Raw genomic sequence first — 6,831 nt, 5'->3', positions numbered from 1 at the left:
AACTAGATGCAGACAGATAGAAAAATCTAATTGTGTCAAATTCTAGTCTTTAATAAGACTTTAACAAAAATAGCTGCTATCCAAAAAGTTACCTGCATCTCACTTATTTCAACTTCTTCAATGTTTACAGCTACCTCTTCAGTGACTTTGGGTTTGTTTACATCAAAAAACAACTTTCATTTTAAAGGTCAAGCATAAACCATTAATTGGGGGCAAAGAGAGAAATCTCCCAGCTGACTTAATACCCTACAAATGGACTTGAAGGGCAGTTCACAAATTTCGACAGACCTATTGTTCCCTAAAGTAAGGATGCAAACATAATAATACACCATTTCTTTTAAGCATTCAAAGAACCATAGAAAATTCAGCAACAATCAAAGTTCTCACTGTTATACAGAGCAGAATTATCTTTGCCTGAATCATGAAACAAGATGTGATTACTACTCCTGGTATCACATTTCCCTTCCAAGTTCAACATGATGTTCATACACTTCTAAGGAGGTCTAGCTCCAAAGAGCAAGATACATCAATATATAAAATAAATATAAATAGTCACAGTGGCATGCCAAGCTTAACAATGCTGAGGATTTAGTACCTAAATAGAAATTAAATCATTTTACATAGTTATTAACTAAAGATACCTGTTTGATTTGCTTTTCTAATTTTCATACCTGCAGAAAATGTTTTCATACCTGCACACATTTGTAACACCTGAAGATCTGTTGTGGAGTTTAGCCAGGGTGTTGCAAATTATATAACTTTCCTAACTAATTAGTATGAAAAGTGAGAAATCAATAACCAATAGAGAATAGAATACTAATTAAGTTAAATACAAAATTTAGAGCCAATGAGCATTCATTTCTTTGACTGCTAAAAATGTATAAATAAGTGAAAAAGGTTTATATCAGCATCTGTGTGGAGGCCATAATTTTGTGGGCCACACAGCTCCTGGACAAGAATAAAATAAGGCCTTACCAAGATTAAAACACAGTGTTAGGGGGTCTTATTTATCCCAACAACTTCAGAGAATTTTGGTAACAAGGGAAGTGTTTAACTGATTACTGCATAATAAACAATTTCATAAGCACTCTCCAGAATCCATTACTGAATACGCTGTACAAGCACTGCAATCAGGTACTATTCAAATTATAAGGGAGTAAAGATAATCCAGTCATTTTCTGATAAGCAGCAGAAGACATGCCCAAAATTAAAAAGCTCTCCACAACAGCAGTGGTTTCCATTCCCTGTGCACAGTTATTCCTTCCCTGCAGATTGCCTGAGGAGAGCTGCTCCAGACCCCAATGCCTCAGCCACCCTGGCTCCATTTGGCCCCAAAGACAACTTGGAAGTTTGTTTACTTGACAGATACCAGATTCAAAACCTGTTCTGTGCTCTCAAAGTCAGCCAGAGACGTCCAGAAATGGAAGAGTTTCAGCTCCTTGTGCAACTTAACACCTCTCCCTGATGTGTGCATGATATGAACTCAATTTTCCACTCCTGCTCCTGTAACACTTCTTGGTTTCTTTCTACCCCCACCCCACCCATGTTCTCCCAAGCTGGAGCCTTAGTTTGCTGCTCCTTTACCACTACAGAAAGGTGAAGAGGGACCTGGTTTGGACATTTGTGCTGATCTCAGGTGTGTGGCCAATATTGGAACCACCAGAAGTCAGTAAGACTGTACAAGAAAGTAGTTTCAGGCTCCTCTGGACTAAAAGGTGTTTAATTCAAGAGTAAGCAAAAAAAAAAAAAAAAAAAAGCCTTTTTAGACTCTCAGAGCTGCTCTAAGTCCTTTACTCCAGATGGGGTCCATCTGCCACTGCCATCTCTTACTTATTATGTTCTTATTTCCACATGAATTGTTAGGTGCAATAGCAGTAATGTCAGGGGCACTGAACACTGGGACTGGCTCATGCTTTCCCTCTTTGCCTGGATGCTTATTTCGTCTAATTTCCCACCTATAAATTAGCATTTATGTTGCTGATAGGGACTATTATCAAGTTAAAATCCATATTCTACTGAAATGAATCACTTAATTAAGACCACAGTGCTATTCTTAGTGTGTAGAAAAGTATTTTCCCAGTCATTTTCAGTACACTGAGTACTGCCATAGCTACAGGAGCAATACAGTGTAATAATATACTCTGGAATAATAATTTGCACTTGTACAGGGTAAAGGTGGTTAATATTTTTTGAAGAACACCACAGGATACACCATCACACTTGAACTCATTTCATTCAAATTCTGCTCATATGGTTTGACACATAAATGTGTTTTCAAATAATATTCCCACTAATTGCATCAGCTCTTTTCTAGCTAAAAATTCAAAGAATCTTTGAAAGAAATGTTCAGACCGAGATCTCTAAAGCCATTCAAACAAAGTAATTACTGTTTTTGCTACCCTTAAAATTGCACTTTTTAATAAGTGGGTTGCAAGCATTCAAAATTAGCAGTTTTACCTGTAATTGAACTTCCAGTAGCAGCTGATTTTCTCCCTGGGACACCAACATGGCAGATTCCCACTGATCTTGAACAAAACACAAATGGTCTCATGGAGAAATGGAATATTTTTTTCCTTACAGGTTGTCCCAAACCTACAGTTACTAAGTGCAAATACTACTTTAACAGTGAACTTTCATAAAAGCCACAGAAATCACAGAGGTTATATGGGATTTCCAGTGGGGGAAATATTGATCTTTATGACAAAAGGAAGAGGGGTGATGGAGAATAATACACTTGCAGTAGTAAAATAAACTATTTACACAGTAAATATCAAAAACATGCTTTGAAACTTGGAAAAAAAAATGTAATTAAAAACCTCTGTTGGATCAGCTTTGCACACAGCCTCACTCTCAATCATAAACAAGTACAATTCCCCCTTTCATTGGTATTCCCAAGAGTCCTTTTTTAGCATCTTTAGTCAACAGTAAGTAAAAAAAAATCTACATACAGTGGATTCATGTAGGACTACAGACACTACCAATAAATAACATATATGCAATGTATTTTTAATATATTTTCTAAAACCTCATATTCATCCTTTATCTTTAAAAGGTGAGGGCATTCAGGTCTAAAATACAGCCTGTTTATCCAGTGGAACTATTAATTAAAAACCTTTCAGATAGTAAAAAGAAGCAGTCAGTATCTTTTAATCACACCTACTACTGTTATAGCTTGAGTCTTGGGTGATGGAAGAGGAGTACAATGCAGAACCTTAAAGAGCTGATGCTTCAATTTCTTTTAAATTAAAAGCAAATCTCTTTGTGAAGAGTCTTTGTGTGATTAAAATCTACCATTACCAAGGAACTCATTTTCATATCTATGTTTAAACAACAAGATTTATCAAATATGAAGGTGATCACAAAATTCAGTGAGAGCTTTTACAGATTTAATGGTAATAAGAAGAATGTTTTTATTTACTTAATCTGTTTATATAAACAATCAAAGAAAAAAGCACTAGCAGAAAATAGCAGTAGCATTGTTCAACTACAAGGCTATTATAGCTACTACTACAATAAATTTGGTGAAAACCTTACCAACAAACTTGCAAACAGAAAATTTACGACATTACTGCTTAAAGTTTTTTCAGAATATTTCCTTTGGTTTCAGTGATAAGATGTGTCTTGAGAGAACACACAAGAAGTCAAAGGCACTTTCAAAATCCAACAAATTCTGCCTGTTTGGGTTACTATCATAACAAAAAGTCTTGACTGCTGGGGGAATAAAGCATGGCCATGCCTCATGTGTGGCTGAAGTGCTGAAAATGTGGTGCTATTTAACAAGCACAAGACACTGAATTTCCAGCCTGTCTTGCACATTCTGCCATGTGAAATGTTCAAAGCATCCCTTCCTCACCAGAGTTCTGCCTCGTGCTAACAATGCCATCCAAGCTAGTCCAAGGTCAGATTACTGAAGCCAATGCGCCCAATTTGAAACCACCAGCTCACTCTGGGGAAAGCCAAGGCCACCCTGAAGGAGGAGAGAATCAGAGGACAAAGTGACAGGGTGAGTAGGTCCCTCCTTGAGGTCCCTACACACTGGCACAGGAGTAATGCAGAATGTAAAGAACTGCAGGCAGCTGAGTAGTAAAAATGATTTTTCCAGTGTTTCACCCACCCTGTTAACCTGCTTTTATGCAAGGATAGCCCATGCTCAGAGGAGGTGCTGAGGTGAGCTCTTGCTTATCCATTTACATCAAAGTTTAAAAAGTTATCATTAACTTTGTTGGTAAAGTAAACATTTTTTTGTTTCCTAATTTTGCCAGCAGTGCTGCCCACTGGCAGGTAATGATAGCAACCCTCAGAGGAGTAGTGGTTTATATTTATGAGAGAGGAACTGAAAGAAGATATAAATCCAGTTTCCCTTTCTTCCACCAGTTTCATCAGTAACTTTCTTTTCCCTTCCATCCATTCATGCCCCTTGTGTCCAGCAGAAGGTATCATGAAACTATCTGCTCCCTGTGTAATTATCTCCAGAATCAAAATTTGGTTAGGGTTTAAAAGAGATTGTACTTATTCCCACTTTCTGAGGAGATGAGTAAGGACTAGCGGCTTGCCATGAATTTACAGATACCAGATCTTAGTAATATTTCCCAAACTCCATGTTGCAGAGCCATAGACACTTCCTGCAGAGTCCAAGTGAGAATTGGTTACCTCCTTATTCTGTTTGGGCACTGTGCTGCAATGTCTGAGCTGCAAAGGATTTTCAAGCCTTGCTGAAAATCCTTTACATCCAAACAATCCTTTTTGACTGAAATGAAATAACCTAAGTCAAGAATCTGGTATTTACCATGCTGGTGGCCAAACAAGATAATCCAAACTTCTTTGTCTGAAGTTGGACACAATGGCAGAGCTCTGTACTTATAAATTACATCTGGAAGGAGTTTACAGCTAATTCAGAATGAGTTAATCAATGTCACCTAAAATTAGGTAGGACAATCTCAGACTGTATTAAGCAGATGAGAAAAAAAAAATTTAAAAGGCAGAAAAAAGAGAGAAATTTAAAAAATAAAAAAGTAGTAATATTTCTCTACTTCTTACCAGAGGCAAAATTCTGAACCACTGTGAAGTCTTTATATTCTAATTCAATGGGTCAGCCCTCCAGACAGAAGAATTACTCCTTTTTAAAGACTCATGTGTCAATTTTTGCCACTTCTGCTACTGCAAACTGAACAGATTTTCATTTCTCTGTGGGTTTTTATTCTACAAACAATTTAAATAAACATTCACATGAAGGCACAGTATATATGCTTCGGGTTTTTGCTAACCTTTGAAAAAATGAATAATAATAATGCTGGGATTAAACAGTTTAAAATCTTTACATTTAATTGCACCCAGTATCTGACTTCAACAGGATCTTAGGCCACTCTATGTACCAAAAGGTATTTAAAATCCAGTATTTATAGATTTTTTTAATAGGAAAAAACCACAGTATTGTTTAAACCTCCTATATAAAGCTATTTATGTATTTTGCAACATAATAACCAGTAGATGTATTTTTAAAAAGCTTATGAGCTATCAAAAACCTATTAACTTTAGGCAAAATCTTGCTCACCTACAAGAAATGAGTATTACAAATTTTTTTTTATAATTTTGTAAGTCTCCCTAGTCTCGCACCTGAGCTTACAGGCTTCCCAAATAACCTTGGCTGGCAGGCTTAAAAACCATTTTTGTTATTTTTACAGCACCACACAGAAGAATTGGTTTTGATGATTTTAGGCATACTTTTGCTAAATACGTTCATGGAGAAATGATCCCACTGAAGTTGACAATCTGATTACCTAGTTTCAAAACAACATAAATTGAAATGGCTGCACTAACACACAAAGCCTCCATTACAGAGATTTATAAGGGAAAAGCTGAGTGAACTTTAATTACAGCAGCATTTCCCATGCCACTGTGTTACTGACAGGTCTATTGCCTCTTGCTCCAAGCTAGGATTGTAGTTTACTCAAGGGCTTTCTGTCTCAGAACCTGTGGCATAAGCTCTCTATGAAAAAGTGCCTAGAATTGCACTGTCTAAATCAGCATAAACCAGTGCTTTTAAAAAAGAAAATCTGGCACCCTGCAGAAGCCCTGATCTCTTCTAGAGCAAGCCAAGTCCAGCAATGGCAAAAGGATATGAGATACTGGGAGTGGGAGCCATCAAATAGCTGGATGAGATTGGCAGCGTTGAAAAAACATCAAAGCAACAGCAGCTGAGAAATCAAGCACTCAAATCTCAGGAATTTCAGGTGTTATGATTACTTCTTCACCTTGTACATAGCCCACTTCCAACAGCATGAATGAGACAACTAAGATAAAGGTGTGGCCTAAGTAAATACCCTGAGTCCCATTTCTAGCTGCTGCCAAACACCCTTTCTCCATTAGAGGCACATCAGCTTTGCTGATCCAGACCAGCTGAGGGTCTGGGGTAACATTCAATATGTTCCTGTAGTCATTAAGGGGCTGAGGTAGAAGGTGCAGAACAGGCCATAGCTTCCAAAAGCCTGATTCTGTCTTTGACTCATCTCAAAGGTGGTTTCAGGGGGAGGCAAATCAAATTTGTCCATGTTTCAAAAGGTAAAAGAAAACTTTAAGAGCATCTAGTGTCTTATACTGCTAAAGCACAACAAGCTTTCTGTTCTTGTGCTTTTACTGATAATCACCATAAAGAGTCATTAAAGGCTACGATTTTCAAGGCAAAGCTGACACAAATGGGTCACTTGGAATCCTTAAAGTGAATTTAAACCTTTATAGACCTCTATGCACCAACTCATACTGTGCTTTCATGGATTTCTTCAGACTCAGCTATGGCCCTTGTGAGACCACAGCCTGGTGGGGCTGCATGACAGA

General features: G+C 37.4%; 1 long non-coding RNA gene across 1 annotated transcript in view; it reads right to left on the bottom strand.

The window, feature by feature from the left end:
- Window positions 1-3,863: 3,863 nt before the first annotated feature.
- LOC132071653 (uncharacterized) overlaps window positions 3,864-6,831 on the bottom strand; it is a 38,847-nt gene continuing 35,879 nt past the window's right edge. Inside the window, exon 3 of the long non-coding RNA XR_009418163.1 lies at window positions 3,864-3,967. This is a non-coding gene — a long non-coding RNA (uncharacterized LOC132071653). The remainder of the gene's footprint in view (window positions 3,968-6,831) is intronic.

This window comes from Ammospiza nelsoni, chromosome 3 (assembly GCF_027579445.1).
Source record: "Ammospiza nelsoni isolate bAmmNel1 chromosome 3, bAmmNel1.pri, whole genome shotgun sequence".
In the NCBI taxonomy this organism is placed as follows: domain Eukaryota; kingdom Metazoa; phylum Chordata; class Aves; order Passeriformes; family Passerellidae; genus Ammospiza; species Ammospiza nelsoni.
The sequence above is the reverse complement of the archived record's forward strand: the minus strand, read 5'-3'. Positions and strand labels throughout refer to the sequence as shown.